A 16,357-nucleotide genomic window follows, 5' to 3' on the forward strand; every position below is an offset into this window, starting at 1 on the left:
CAGCCCTCCCAGGAGAGGTCACCCTTGCCACTTGACATCATCCCAGCCAGGGAGGTCCCTCTGATGTGTTTTGTGTTCTTCCAGGAATTGGGCTACAGCCAGGGCCTAAGCCACGTGGCAGCCCTGCTGCTGATGTGGCTGAGTGAAGAGGATGCTTTCTGGGCCCTAGTCCAGCTCATGGGGGACAGCCAGCACGCGATGCATGGTGGGTGATGGGTGTGGTGGGCGTGGTCCTGCAAGTGCAGGGATGGGCATGCAGACAAGTGACTGGGACATTGTCCCTCGCTGGCTGCTGCGTGCATAGGGCGGTCTCCCTCAGAATACTTCCTTAGAAGCCAGGGCCGGCAGAGGGCCCAATACCAAGCCATACCCCTCACTTGCCATCACACAAAGGTCCTGTGCCTTGTCTTTGACAAATGACCCTTAGGTCCCTACTGGCCTTACTGCTTCACATCTCTAGTCAGACTCCCACCCACTGCACCACACCCTTGCAGAAGGAGCATCCATTCTAGGGTGGCCCCTCCTCACCCTGAGTGTCCAGATGGCCCTGAGGCACCCAGTGTGAGGGCAACCTGCCCTGGGCTGTCAGCTGTACCCCCCTTCCCCTGATGCTCCCCTGCCTGTTAGAGCCTCCCCTGACCCTCCGTGCTCAGCAAGACCCCGCCGCAAGCCTTTGGCTTTCCAGCCTTCCTGGGAAGACACTCTGAATGAGGGCTGGGGGGTTGCTATTACTCAGATTTCTACACACCAGACTCCCCAAAACTGGAGCGATTCCAGCACCACCTGGGGGACATCATGCATCGCGTGCTGCCCTCCCTGGAGAAACACCTGGTAAGTAAACATCTCCTTTCTCCCCTCGGGGGCTCTGTGCTCAGGGAGGGGAGGACAGAGAGGGGTCCTGACTGCTTCCTGGGCCAGGGGAGGCTACGTCCTCACCAAGGCTTTTCTTGGTTACTGGGGGCCGCGGCAGCTTGGGTGCTGGTTTGATTTCCAGCACTTGGTCCCCCAGAGTTTGTGTAGATTGCAGGGAGATGCTGTCCCCAGGGCAGAGTGGACTGAGGGACCTGTGTCCCTTCAGGAATCTGCATGGCTGGGAGAGGGGATGCACCTGCTCTTGGGCTTCCTGCACCCAGGGGCTCTGCCACAGGGCTCAGATTAGAGCGAGTCAGGCCTGGGCCCTGGGCCCTGATCCCCCTCTGCCTCTTCTTAGGAGGAGGAGGGTGTGTACCTTGAGGACTACACCGCACACTGGTACATCCAGTGCTTCCTGGATGGGGTAAGTGCCCCGGGGACCCCTTGCCCAGGGAAGCTCCTGCCCCAGTGCCTGGCTCTCCTGTCGTGGTGGCCTCTGACTCTGAGCTCCCCCAGCCCCAGCAGACACAGGAGGGAGTCTGCTGTACAGACCAGGCAGGCCCTGTCCTGCTGAGGGTGGTCCAAGCTGAGGCTGAGCCTCAGGGCCAGCAAGGAGGGGACAGGTCCCACCAGGACCCATCCTGAGAGCCTGGCAAAGCCCAGAGCCCTACAGTGAGAGGCAGGAGATCCACAGACCCTGGGTGCCACAGGCTGCTTTCAGCACAGCCCAAGGGCTGACCCCTCCCTCAGGTCCCTGGGCTGTCTGGCATCTCCAGGGTGGCTTCCAAAGTGTGCAGAGCAGTCCGCGTGGCCCCAGGGTCCTGGATAGGCCTTGGTGCTCTTTCTCTCTGGGCTTCTAGGACACAGCTAGGATGCCCTATGACACTGCACACCCACCCACGGTGGGCCCTGCTGAGGCCCTGACGCGCGGGGTCCTCCAATGCCTCTGTCCCCCAGGTGCCGTTCCCCCTGGCACTTCGGATGTGGGATATTTACATCCTTGAGGGCGCACATGTACTCACCGGCATGGTGTACACCGTCCTCAAGGTCCACCGAAGTAAGTCCTCAGGGCCCACAGAGGCCTGGGTGCTGGGGATGGAGGAGTTGGGGGGGGTCCCATGCTTGGCCCGGGTGAGCAGAACCTAGGGGAGGGACAAGTTTTCTGAGTTCTTGGCCAGCTTAGGGGCATTGCGAATCCCGTTTCATCCCCAACCCCAAAAAATGGTGCCTCCCAGCCTGACACCCACCCCCATGTCTAGAGCCCGTGTTGAAGATGCCCCGGGACCACATCCAGGAGTTCCTGCATGTGCTCCTTCCCCACTGCCTGGCTCTCTTGTGTCCTGTGACTCTGAGCAGGGCTGAGCTCCCCCAGCCCCAGCAGACACAGGAGGGAGCCTGCTGTGCAGACCAGGCAGGCCCTGTCCTGCTGAGGGTGGTCCAAGCTGAGGCTGAGCCTCAGGGCCAGCAAGTGGGGGACAGGGCCAGAGTCAGGGGTTGCAGCAGGAACAAGGGTTGGAGCAGCCATGGTGGCTGCACCATCCCTAGGGCTCCTCCTAGCCCGATGCCCACCCCCATGTCTAGAGCGCCTGCTGAAGATGTCCAGAGACCACATCCGGGAGTTCCTGCAGGTGACCCTGAAGCAGGCCTGGTCACTGAGCGAGGATGCGGTCATCAGGCAGCTGCGGGCCTCCAGGCGTGAGCTGGGGAAGCTCCAGTGCCTCCTGCCTCCCGAAGGTGAGTCCAGCACACGGCCCCGTCCCATGCTCCCTTGGGGGAGTAAGCAGTGGGAGACCCAGGCCCTGGCAGCCCGCCCAGGGCCTCCCCTCTTCCTAGTCCTCCTTGTCCTCCCCGGGCTCAGCAGTTCTGAGGTGTCCCTGTCATTCCCATGGCCCAGGCTGCATGGCCCATTCCTTCTGCGGCCAGCAGGCTGGAGGTGTCCTGAGCATCACACCGAGTGATGGGGACCCCAAGGGTCAGGTCAGGGCAGGCACCCTGCAGGCCAGATAGTGGCCGTGGAGAAACAAAACCCATCTCTTCTTTTTCCAGAAAAGCCAACCGAAGATGGCAGCCCGGCCCTGCAGGTGCCGCCTGGCTCTCAGGAGCACGCTCCCCCACCAGTGTCCATCAAGACCATCGTTGAGCGCAAAGGCTGTCACCCTGCTGCTGCAGCTCCCCAGGAGCCAGCGGGGGCTTCAGTTTCTGTCCCCGGGGAGACCGGTCCTCTCGGATCTGCCGTCCAGCCCGACTCCAAGCAACACACCAAGGAGGAGAAGGGCAGTCGTGGCGAGAGCAGCACCCAGCCCCGCGGCCCGGGCTCCTCCACGGGGGCCTCAGGGTCAGGGGGCGCCGCCCACCTCTCGGGCCCACAGTGCTCCTGGCTGGACGAGCCAGGCCCCCTCCGGCGCTGGACTTCCCTGACCAAACTCAACGTGACCTTCCAAGATGACTCCGACTCTGAGGACGAGGAGTACTACAGCGGCCTGGAGAAGCAGGAAGAGGACGAAGAGGAGGAGGAAGGGGAGGAAGACCAGGCTGCTGAGTGTCCTGCGTCTCCCTGGCCAAAGCTGCTTCGGGACCTGAGATTCGTCCTGCCCGAGACAATTTTTGAAGAGGACGAGGAGGGAGGCTGTGAAGAGGGTGCCTCCCCGGAGCCCTCGTCCCCAGCCCTGTCTGTGAAGTCCTCAGAGTCTCTGCATGGCCCGGGCCTTTCAGCCCCACAGAGCTTGCAGAGCAGGGGAGACCTGTCCCGATGGGCGGGCCTCCCAAATCTCAGCCCGCCTGTCAAAGGCGCTGATTTCTGGCCCCTGGAGCTGGGTGGCCAGCAGGGTCTCAGGGCCCCTCCCCCACCTGCCTCAGAGCCCCTGGATCCCGAGCCCAGGCAGGCTGTGCCAGCCCTGGGAGCAGGGCTGAAGACACCCTCCCTGCATGGGAGCCCCATGCACTCTGGGGACACTCACGGGCTGGAGCCTGCAGGAGCCAGCCCTGTGCTGGGAGACCAGGCCCGTGTCCCCACCCTGGCTCGAGGCCTCCTTGCTGCCCACTCCATGGAGCAGCTGGATGTGCGTGGGCACCTGGAGGGGAAGAAGAGCCCACCAGGTGTCCAGCTCAGACGGGCCAGAAGCCTAGCCTGTCTAAGCACAGCGGCCACCCCGATGGACAAGGCTCCTCTCTAGAGCGCCTCTCCCCCATGCTGAGGCCTCACCCTAGCTCAACTTGGCCAGAGTCTAGCTTCTCTATGACTGGTGGCCTCCTCGATTGACAAGGCTCCTCTCTGGAGCTCCTCTCCCCCTCCCTGAGCCCACCCTAGCTCCACTCGGCCAGCATCTAGCTTCTCTATTCTCAGGGCCTTCCCGATTGACAAAGCTCCTCTCTGGAGCTCCTGTCCCCCATCATGAGGCCTCACCCTAGCTCAACTCGGCCAGAATCTACCTTCTCTATGCCCAGCGGCCTCCCCGATTGACAAGGCTCCTCTCTGGAGCTCCTCTCCCCCTCCCTGAGCGGCCTCACCCTGGCTCATCTCAGCCACGGAGCCAGCCCACTGCCACAGTTGCTATGGGCACCCTCAGAGCAGGAGATGATATAGGACACGAACCCAGGCACCTGTGGGCTGCCACATACCCCTCCTGCCTTCTTGAGGGAACCCTGGAACTTCTGCCCCTTGTTGATTCTGTATTAAATGGTTTCAGAATGCCTTTGATTTTGTGACCCCTGGAGCCGAGCTGCCACACAGGGTCCCTGAGTCCCTTGCAAGGGGCTGGAGGTGCCACAGCCGCCAGCTGCAGCCAGAGACCTGGCTCAGGGTGCTCCATCACTTCCTGAGATTGCCCTGTGCCCAGTGTGGACCAGGGGAGGACTGGAGGAGCAGCAGTGGCTGGGTACATGTGGCCACTGGGACAGTTGAGGAGTGTGGGCCCAGCCAAGGGACCAGGCCCATGATCACCTCTGTGCACTGTCCTGGGTGTGTGGGCACCAGGTTCCCGCTCTTATTCCCTCTTTCTTTGCCTTCCATCCTCCCCTGCCGCATCTCAAAATCCAGCATCTCATGGCCTGAGCCCGCGAGAGGACCCCAGGGCACTTCTGACCACAGACCAGGATGCCAGTGGGTGGAGACAGCCCAGAATGTCCAGGTGGCCCTGGTGGCACACCTGGCTGGCCAGATGCCCACATGCCTTCTTGCAGCTCAGGCCTCCTGGGCTGCTGTCACAGTGGGTTCAGCTTCTCCAGGTCATGCTGTCACTAGGGGTCATTAGCATGGAGAATGTGTCCCCTGATGTTGGGAGAAGAGACTCCTGGCTCAGAGGCTCCTGGCCTGGTGACTCCATAAGGAAGGAGTCTGGAACCCTGCCTTGGGCAGAAAGAGCACCCCAGTTCTCCAAGGGTCCCAGACACTTGTAGCCTCTTCCTCAACCCACACGACCTCCAAAAGGCGACTAGGCCCTGTTCATCAGAAGCCACCTGGGTCATCCCAATGGGGCAGGTTAGGCCATAGCCATTTTCCCCTGGGTCTGGAAGGCCCAGGATTCTCTAGCTGTTGAGTCTGGTTTGGAGTTGACCACTCTGTACTCCGTTCTTGAATGAGCCATGGCTGTGTCAGTGGCAGGACCCCAAGGGCTCAGAATTGCTGGTCCCCACAGGGTGCTTTTTGCAGAATCACGCTGAGGCCAGAAGCTGACGAGACAGAGGGTGACAAGTGGCTACTGTGCTGATGACTCATGTCTCCAGGCTGGAGAGCCACAGCCACGGGCCAGTCCTGAGCCTGCTCCTGTTCTCCAGTACTCAAGGCTGGTCCTCTTGTTCCTGGGAACCATAAGGCCATATTTTGGACTCTTCACCTGCTTCTTCTGCTCCTTATCTGGGGGAAGATGTGAGCCCGATGATGAGCTTGCAGGCAAGGTTGCTACAGGGCAGGCAAAGTGATGGGAAGGCCCCTGTCCAGGTCAAGCCTGTGCTGTGCTCCCTGGGTGGACCGCAGAGTACTCAGAGACGTGCAGGCAGTCCACCTGTCCAGGTGCAAGCCCTAAACACTGTTACTAATGGGAACGCACACCTAGAGACTTTCCTGGTGCTTATGGCCTCGAACCATCCTCCCCTGGCCAGCCATGTGTAGGGTGACCTGCAGGCATCCGTCTCCACTGAAAGCCACCTGCCTTTGGTGACAGTCCTTTGCCCTCTCCTGCAGTGGAGATTTCACAAACCTGGTGCTCTTTCTTAAGAAGACTTCTTCCATTGTATCAGTTTGCTTTCTTGTCAAAGATCTGATAACTGTATTCGTGAAGGTCTCTTCTGGGGTTACCATTCTGACTCTCACCAGTCCCAGGCTGTCTCATAAGTTAGGGCAGCTGTGACACATCAGTCCTCCAGTGTGTTCATCTTCAGTTAAGGGCGGTGGGATCTTCTGGGTGTCTCCATCCCCACATACATTTTAAAATCAGTTTGGTAATTGGAAAACATCTTGATAGGATTTTTTAAAGATTTATTTATTTCAAAGAGTTACACAGAGAAGGAGAGGCAGAGAAAGAGAGAGAGAGAGGTCTTCCATCTGCTGGTTCACTCCCCAATTGCCCACAACAGCTGGAACTGTGCTGATCCGAAGCCAGGAGCCCCGAACTTCATCCGATTCTCCATACGGATGACAGGGGCCCAAGCACTTGGGCCATCTTCTACTGCTTTCCCACGCCATAGTAGAGAGCTAGATTGGAAGAGGAGCAGCTGAGACTCGAAGCAGCGCCTATATGGAATGCCGGCACCCGCTACCTACACCACAGCGCTGGCCCCATTGATAGGATTTTGATTAAGACTGTGTTGGTCTATCAAGTGAAGAAATACAGATATCTGGGCTAGATTGAGTCTTCCAATCCATGACCATAGAATGTGTCTCCAAATGTTTAGTTCTTCCTTGAGACCTTTTTAGGAGCTTTGTGGTGACCTCATAGAGATTTTGCATATTTTGTTGGAGGTATACCTAGATGTTTCTTTTGTTTTGCTACAGAACCTTTTTTTTTATTTCCATGCATAGTTTTCTCATTAGATTCATTTTCCAAGAGCCCTCATATGTAGTGCAGTTCTTTTCTCATGTGCTGCTCTACACATCTCAGTCCTGACTTGGTCCTGCTCAAGCACTTGCTCATCTTTTTCTAGACACACACACACACACACACACACCCTCTTTCCTTCCTCTAGATTCACCATGGTGCCTCCCTGCATCATAAATAAAACAAAACAAAACCACCACAAAAGTCAAAAACACACCCTCCTGTCTCCTGAGCAGACTAATACATCTGTTTCAATACACACGATGCCAAGCAAGATTACAGAAGATGTTTTCCAGGTGTGCTGAAGAATGAATCTTCTGTCTTCTACAGATGCTGAGCCCAGATGCTCAACAAGCAAGAAGTGGGGTAATGTTTTTAAGAGAAGGAGAGAGACTGAGAGAGACCTTCCATCCACTGGTTCACTCCCCCGGTGGCTGCAACGGTCAGAGCTGGGCCAATCTGAAGCCAAGAGCCTGGAGCTTCTTCTAGTCTCCCATGTGGGCACAGGGGCCCAGGGACTTGGGCCATCTGCTGCTGCCTTCCCAGGTGCATTAGTAGGGAGCTGGATCAGAAGTGGAGCAGCTGGTATACAAACCGGCTCCCACATGGGATGCTGGCACCACAGGTTGCAGCTTAACCCTGTGCACCACAGTTCCAGCCTGGGTAATTCGTTGTTTTAAGCTATGACCACCAAAGGAGACTGCTGGCCAATCCCACTTAGATGAATAGGAAATAGGAAATGTTCACCAAGTGTCCCTAGTGGCTACCACACTAGGTGTTCGTGACACTGGGAAACTGAATGTTACCTGCCTGGGTTTATAAAATGGGATAATAAACAGATTAATTGTAGGACCTTTATGAGAGTGAAATGGAAAAAGGCACCCATCCCCCCTTAGTTTTTTAAGATGTATCTATATTTGAGAAGCAGAGTTACAAAGAGGCAGAGGCAGAGAGAGAGACACAGAGAGAGAGAGAGGTCTTCCATCTGCTGATTCACTCCCCAGATGGCTTCAATGGCCAGAGCTATGCCAATCCAAAGCCAGGATCCAGGAGCAGCTTCCTGGTCTCCCACACGGGTACAGGGGCCCAAGGACTTGGGCCATCTTTCTACTGCTTTCCCAGGCCCTAGCAGAGAGCTGGATCAGAAATGAAGCATCCAGGACTCGAACTGGTACCTATATGGGATGCCTGCACTGCAGGCAGCACTGGCCCCAGCCCCCATCCCGTGTACAGGTAGTGCTAGATGTTATGATTTTTGTTTCTGAGCTTAAAAGAATGCTGAGTTTACAGTTACAGGAAAAACAGAATCAACATGTTTCACAATTTACATTGCAGATCTGCTGCTCTTCTGACAATGTGCTAATATTTCCAAGTGCAGGAATGTTGGCCCCTCTGGGTTTGTATGGGCATTAGGCTGAGGTGGTCAGCAGGGTTTTCCATTTCCCTAAGACAGCACAAGGGAGCCATGGGCCGCGTTCAACCTAATGCGTCGAGCAATCTGTCCTGTGCTTTACTCTTCTACAAAATGAAATGTGAATGCTTGAAAGATCATTTACATGTGGCCTACTAGTTATTTAAGAAAACTTCCACTTTGACTATGCCCCTGTCGGAATAATATCGAAGTCGGCGCACTCAAAAGGCTTCCATAGCCTTGGCAACTCATGACTAGAGCCTAGGGAGATTACTGACGCCATAAACAAGAGTGTCAAATTGTTAAGTAAACAACAGGGGTCACTGTGTACTTACTTCTCATGTGGGATCTGTCCTTAATGTGTTGTCCAATGTGAAGTAATGCTACAACTAGTACTGAAACAGTACTTTACACTTTGTGTTTCTGTGTGGGTGCAAACTGATGAAATCTTTACTTAATATATACTAAATCGATCTTCTGTATATTAAGATCATTGAAAATGAATCTTGATGTGAATGGAATGGGAGAGGGAGTGGGAGATGGGAGGGGTGCGAGTGGGAGAGAAATTATGGGGCGGGGAGCCATTGTAATCCATAAACTGTGCTTTGGAAATTCATATTTACTAAATAAATAAAAAAAAGCAAACAGCCATTAAACATGTTGAGTTAATTAACAGTGTGCACACGATTAACAATGCCTTTTCAACACTAGACATTAATGGAGTACATGCCAAATAAATGTAATCCTGCACTTGAGTTAGAATTTCTTTGTTAATTATATTCATTTATTTACAAATTTAAAATAATCATCACATTCGTTTGAATAAAACGAGGGATTTTAAAAGCGGAAATAACCAAGGGGGTCTCGTCTCTAGGGACAGACTGTAATAGATTAACCTTATTTTCCATCCCCAACAGAGGCTAGAGTAATTACGGACAAGAAATGACCCGCTACACTCAGGGCTGTCCACAACGGACTCATCCAACCCTTCTGTAAGCATAACTTGTTTTCAGGGTAACTCGCCTGCTAGCATCCAACAGAATGGAATCGTTCTGCAGCTGTGACTCATGTGCCCTTCCCTGGATCCGAGTCCTGCGTTGATCCCACGATACAACACACACTCTAAATGAGACACATGGACACATCACATGAACCCTCTCCGGGCAGCCCTAGGCTATCTGGTCTCAGGTCACAGACTTAACAGGTGGGGTTTTCTATTTAAATTTGTGATCCACTTGATTTAATTTGTATATAAGATGTGAGTTTAGGTTAAGGTTGTTTTTCCTTCTTTTTCTTTTTTCTTTCTTTCTTTTTTTTTTTTTTTGCCTATGTCTATCCAATTGTTCCAGCACCATTTGGTAAAAGGATGTCTTTCTGCCCTGAATTATTGTTTTTCCTTTGTCAAAAATCAGTTAGCCGTGTTTGTGTGGAGCTATTTCTTGGATCTCTACTTTGTTCCCTTCATCTGTGTGCCTCCCTTTGCCAATACTATTCCATGCTGTCTTGATTTCCGTGGCTATATAACAAATTCTAAAACCAAGCAGACTGATGCTTCCCATTTTATTCTTCTTCCAAAGGAAGCATGTGGGACAGGCATTTGGCCTAGCTGGTAAGTCACTGCATGCCCTCATCCCACATACGAGTGTCTGTGATGCAGTCACAGCTCCACTCTTGATGCACACCATGGAAGGCAGCAGGTAACGGCTCAAGAGTTTGGTTCACTGCCACCTACGTGAGAGCCTTGAACTGAATTCCTGCCTACTGGCTTTGGCTGGGTCACTCCCTGATATTTGGGACATTTCAGGAGTGAACCAGCAAAATGGGAGATCTCTCTCTCCCTCCCTCTCCCTCTCTTTCTCCCTTTCCCTCTCCCTCTCTCTTTCTCCAATTTTATACACATGGAAAAAGGAGCAATGAGTGAATTCCAGCCTAATCAGACAGTAAAACGTATCCTAAAACTTCTATGATTAAAATAGTGAGGTACTGGCAGGCCAGTGAAACAATAGAAAATCTCTAAGTAGAAACAACTGCACATGGAAATCAAGTATATGATACAGGAATAATTTCCAAAATACAGACAAAAGATTAAAACTGAAATTAGCAGCTTTGGTACAGCTGGAGAATGATAAAATCGATCATTCTTTGTAATGCATATCAGGTTTTCAAATGTATCTCAAATTTTAAATGAAATCATGCACCTACCAGAAGAATACATGGACAAATCCATCATAATCTGCGAGTTGGGAAATCTTATTATGTTACTCAAAATCCAGAAGGAGCAAATAAGGAATAAAGATAGACACATTTTTATATTTTTAAAACATGTGTGATAAGAAACAAATACTGGCCGGCGCCGTGGCTCACTAGGCTAATCCTCCGCCATGCGGCACCAGCACACCGGGTTCTATTCCCGGTCGGGGCACCGGATTCTGTCCCGGTGCCCCTCTTCCAGGCCAGCTCTCTGCTCTGGCCCGGGAGTGCAGTGGAGGATGGCCCAAGTCCTTGGGCCCTGTACCCCATGGGAGACCAGGAGAAGTACCTGGCTCCTGCCATCATTTCAGCGCGGTGCGCCGGCCACAGTGCACTGGCTGGGGCGGCCATTGGAGGGTGAACCAACGGCAAAGGAAGACCTTTCTCTCTGTTTCTCTCTCACTGTCCACTCTGCCTGTCAAAAATAAATAAATAAATAAAAAAAATAAAAAAAAGAAACAAATATACATGTAAGTTAAAGGGCACATTCCATATGGAAAATAAAGAGTCATACATACTAATAAGGCAAACAAATCTGAATTTTCTTAAAATAGAGATTCAAAAATAGAAACGAAAAAAGCCATCAACGTTGCGGAAACAGAGGCTAAAGAAATAAACACAATTCACAGGAAAAGAAACACAAATGAATTGTAATCATATGAAAAGATGCTCAAGCTTGTTTATACAGTGAGGGAAATGTAAATTAAAATTATAATGAGATATTATTTTCAACCACCAAAATGGCAAAAAAAAATCCTCCTAGTTGCCCAATATAGCCTGGTACGAATCTGTGTGGAGTAGGCACTCTCCTACAGCACCAGCAGAAAGCAAAGGGCTCATTCTCTTTGGAGGGGGACTTTGGCGATACCTGGAAAATTACATAGGGCCATTTACCCTCGGACCCAGCAATTCTACTTCTAGACTCTCTCCTGAAGGTACACACACTACAGTAATTACAATTTTATAGCTTAAAGACTTGATCTTGTTATTGAATGCCCAAATAAAAAAGCAATCTACCATAATCTCACAAATTAGCTTTTTAAAAATATTTTAATACTATCTTTCCTCATTATTTCAAATTCAGAATAAACCAAGTATCACTCCTAAGGGTGTATGTAGCTAGTGTACTTCTTAATATCTCTGTCCCACATCAACCCACACAGACAGACATTTTGAGAATTCTTAGACTGCACGTGGGAATCTATCATCGTAGGGCAAGAGAAGGAATGATCTGGGTTATGCACCACAGAAAAGTACTGTAACCAGTGAGCTGAGGACCATGGGTAGAACTGAGGTTACAGGGTGGCTGGAGAACATCCACACAGCCTTTCTGAAGTGGAAGGAAAAGGCAGTATGTCCTTCTGTTAAAAGAAAAATGTATTTTTGGTCTCCATTATCAAACATGGCTCTTATCCAAAATCAACTGAATACATTTAAATCTTATTTTGCTTGTGTGTTGTCCTAAGCATTAGTTTGGGTCATAAAAAGTTAATACTAGGAAAGATTATGGAACCTACCTCCTTACTATATAGATGACTACAACCTGAACTTGGGCAAGTGAAGCCCTGGGGGGCAGCACTTAAGGAACCGGTGCTCACAGTATTATGAAGGTGCAGGGCCAGCCCCAAGGTGAGTGCCTTCTGTACTTCTGCGCCTTGAGCACTTTATTCATCTTGCCTTAGGGTGAGCTCTAAAATGGATGCCCACAGAGACAAAAGGCTTGCTCAGCTCATAGCTCATATTGTTAATTGGCGATAGCAGAATTAACACAAGTTCTCTGAAGAAGTCTGGAGTCTGCCACCTCCACCCTTGCCCCTGTTCCAAGGAAAAGCCTGTAAGACAGAGTGGTCAGCCCCTCAGTCTGCATCAGACCAAGGGCTCCTACTGGGTATTGGCAGAGTGACCAACAAGAGCACACCGAGACTTCATCTGCAGCAAGACTGTCACTCCATTCCCGTAGTAGGACAATGTCCATCAGGTGAGTCAAGTCAGCCAAAAGAATATGTGTCATCTACATTGACAGCCAAGACACTTTTTAAAGTGCTAATGAAATTATTATGAACAGTGACTTTGCTAGTGAACAAACCATTCCTCTCACTGATCGAAACACATGGAAAAGTCTCCTGGGAAGAAAGTACTTTCATTTTGAATACGGCCTTTGTTATGAATTTAAAAGAAATAGTTGTGCATTTTCAAGAATGTGCTAAAACTTGGAGTTTTCAAGCAAATAGATGCAGCAATCCTTATTTACCCAAGAGAAATGAAAACTTGTGTTCACACACACACAAAATCTGTATATGAATATTTATAGGGTCTTTATTCTTAATCACAAAAAAAGTCTGCCCTTCAGGGAATGAACAGACAAACAGATTCTGGCACAATGATATACTGAATACTACACAGAAACAAAAAGGATTGAACTACTGATGCTATATGAGACAATCTGGATGAATCTCAAGTGCAACACACAGAGTAGAAGAAAACTGAGCCAAAAGATGACATTGCAGAACAGAAAAAAATTCATAGGAGAGAAGATAGACCAGTGATCACCAGGATTGGAAGCGGAGGGAAGGACTGACCACAAAGAGACTGGGCAAGTTCTTGCATTGATAGAACCGTTTCTTACATCTTGTCTATAGTGTTAGTCGATGGGCTGAATGTATTTGTCAAACATCACAGAATAACAAGGATACCTTTCATTGTAGGGCACATTTTGATAACTTCGTTAGTATAACTGCTTTCTTTTGTAGTTCTGCATATGTCATTTCAGACATCTAAAACAAAATACTTGGAATGCCTACATTCCATCTTGAAGTGTGCGGGTTTGGGTCCTGGCTCCATGGGCCATTCCAGCTTCCTGCCATTTCAGACCCTGGGAGGCAGTAGTGGTGGTTCAAGGACTTCGGTCCCTGAAACCCATGTGGGAGATCTGGGTTGCGTTCCTAGCTCCTGGCTTCAGTCTAGACCAGCACTGGTTTTTGTGGATATTTGCACAGTGAAACAATAGGTTCTCTGTCTTTTGAACAAATAAATTTTTTTAAAAATAAAAATTTATTGTGAAAAGAGCTCCATGAAATTCACCAGACTTCCAAAAGGGTCCATGAGGGGAAAAAAAAAACAGTAAGAATCTCTGTAAAATGAGGCATTGTCCTTGGCTGCTACCTTTGCTGGTGCTGAGCTCCACCTTCCACTCCTGTCAACTTTGCTCAACCTGAGTCATTTCTTAAGAGATGCACAGAGGAGGAACATGACGTGTACGTGTGTGTGTGCATGCATGTTGAGGTGGATTTGTTCTGAGAGGAGAAGTGTGGTGGGGGCAAGAGGCACGGAGTCACCACATAGACCCTGGGAGTCGGGTGAAAGCAGGCCAGAGGAGAGCAGCTTGCACACTCGTTTATTTCACTTGGCACAGCAGCTTATATAGCCAAGCCAGCCAATCAATCCAGTCAAGGGGTGGTTTATGCCCTAACCAATCACTGCCTGTTGCCAGGCAGGCTCCTTTGCCTGGTGGGTTTCAAAGCCATTCCTAAATAACTGACGCTCACCTGCCAGTGGCCACCTTGGCATGGCCTTCTCATTCCACCACATTTCCCCCATTTCGTTTACTTTTGAGCAACGGGAGGCATGATTCTTGGCCATACCATTGTTGACCCCGTTTCCATGTGGTCTCCATATGCGGCTGTGCCTGTCTTAGGTTGTCCCCCAGGGGATCTTACCCGTCACTGACTAACCAGCGCTCAAAACAGGAGACCACAGGAGTGCTTGCTCAGATGGGGGTAGGAATGAGGAACAGTGGTAATCAGGAGTAGCATGACTGCACACAGGCTACTGGCTGTTTGAATGACTGACCAGAGCTAAGTGGGGTATAAAGCAGTAGTGGATGTGGCTATGGGCAGTCCCTCAGGGTAGGATGATAGGGCAGCAGCTTCACAGTCGGTACAGGTGTGTCCACTAATAAAGCAGACTCTCGGTCTTGTTCAGCTGGTTCTGGCTGACTGTCAGTTGCAGGCTTGATGTTTCTGGCTGGGACCCAAATGGGCTGCCCCACATTCTCTGGAAAGACACAAGCATATCCTCAGCCCTTGGTTAGCAGAAGCCTTTTTACAGGTGTTGGAATCCAGGGCCTGAATTCTGCATCCGCCCCTACATTAACGGCAAACATGTGGGTGGGATGGGGTCTAGCAGCTGCCCTGAGAGCCTGGGGTGCCTGGGGACTGCCACAAACGTGGGAATCCTCACTGCGTGCAGATGGGATGACCTCGCATGAATTATCGTCTTGAGGTCGTCTAAGTTCACGCAACAGTTTTGGAGGTGCTCAAGGCACTGTGCTGTTGACTTTTTGGGGAATAAAGCGGGGTAACATCTGCTTCTTACGAGGCTGTTTCGAGAAAGTCACCCAAATGGTTAGCAGAAAAATGCCCAGGAAGCTTTATAAGAGAATCTTCCACGATGACAAAGCTCCTACTCATTGCTCTCATCAAAGAAGGTGATTTTGTGAGAGGTTCAGTGGAAAATAGCCCTGATTTGGCTCCTTTTTGGTTTCCTAATCTAAAGAAAAAAAAATTACAGAGACGGCGCTATGGTGTAGTGGGTAAAGCCACTGCCTGCAGTGCCAGCATCCCACATGGGCGCCAATTGAAGTCCCAGCTGCTCCACTTCTGATCCATCTCTGCTGGTCCAAATCCTTGTGCCCCTGCACCCATGTGGGAGACCCAGAAGAAGCTCTTGGTTCCTTGCTACAGACTGGGGCAACTCCAGCTGTTGCGGCCATCTGGGAGTGAACCAGTGGATGTAAAGCCTCATTCTCATTCTCTCTCTCTCTCTCTCTCTCTACTTCTCTGTAACTCTGGCTTTCAAGTAAAGAAATAAATCTTAAGAGTGGGAATGTGAGAGGGAGGAGGAGGAAGGGTTGGAGCACGGGCAAGACTTGGAAGGTAGGGGGCGAAGTGTCACTATTTTCCTAAATCTCTATCTAGGACATACACAAAATTTGTATAACCTGAATAATTTTTTAGAAGATTTATTTATTTATTTGAAAGAATTACAGATAGAAATCGTCCATGCTGGTTCACTCCCTAAACAGCCAAGACAGCCAGGGCTGAGCCAGGCTGAAGCCAGGAGCCAGGGGCTTCTTCAGGGTCTCCCACATGCGTGCAGTGGTGCAAGCGTTTGGGCCATCCCCTCTGCCTTTCCAGGCACATTAGCAGGGAGCTGGATAGAAGGAGGAACAGCCGGGACTCAAACTGCCCTTATGGGATACTGGCACTGCAGAAGGTGGTTTAAACCCCGGTGCCACGATGCCAGCCTTCTGTGCTTCTTACACCACACTATAAAGTCCAGTCTGCTAGTCCTCAAGGCCCAGATCAGTGCTGGCACACACAGATAATCAATGAATGTAAAGTTCCTTTGACCTCCTGTTATCAGCCCCCAGCCTCTCTCACGACTACAGCATCTCATTTCAGAAGATGTGAAATTCGGAGTTGAGTTTTCCTAACTGAAGGAGCCACACCACTCCATGCTTCCTTTGCCTACTAACCCTGCATCAGGAGTGCATGGCCTGTCCGTTCTCTTCTCCATTTCCTTACTGCCTGGAGCTTCCTGCGCTCTGCAGCCACTTCCCTTGCTAGGAGGAAGCTGGAAGGAACTAATTGCTCTCCCAAATTGCCATTCTGTCTTTGCGGCTCCAGGTCCAGCCCCCCAGTAAGTGTCTGTGTGTATGGCAGCCAATGGCTGGGAAACTCGAGGGCACCTATTGAGTCTTATGAGCCTTTATGACACTCAATACATAATAAATAATAATACAGTCATGCTG

This window comes from Oryctolagus cuniculus, chromosome 15 (genome assembly GCF_051225735.1).
Source record: "Oryctolagus cuniculus isolate XC-2025 breed Fujian yellow rabbit chromosome 15, ASM5122573v1, whole genome shotgun sequence".
Lineage (NCBI taxonomy): Eukaryota > Metazoa > Chordata > Mammalia > Lagomorpha > Leporidae > Oryctolagus > Oryctolagus cuniculus.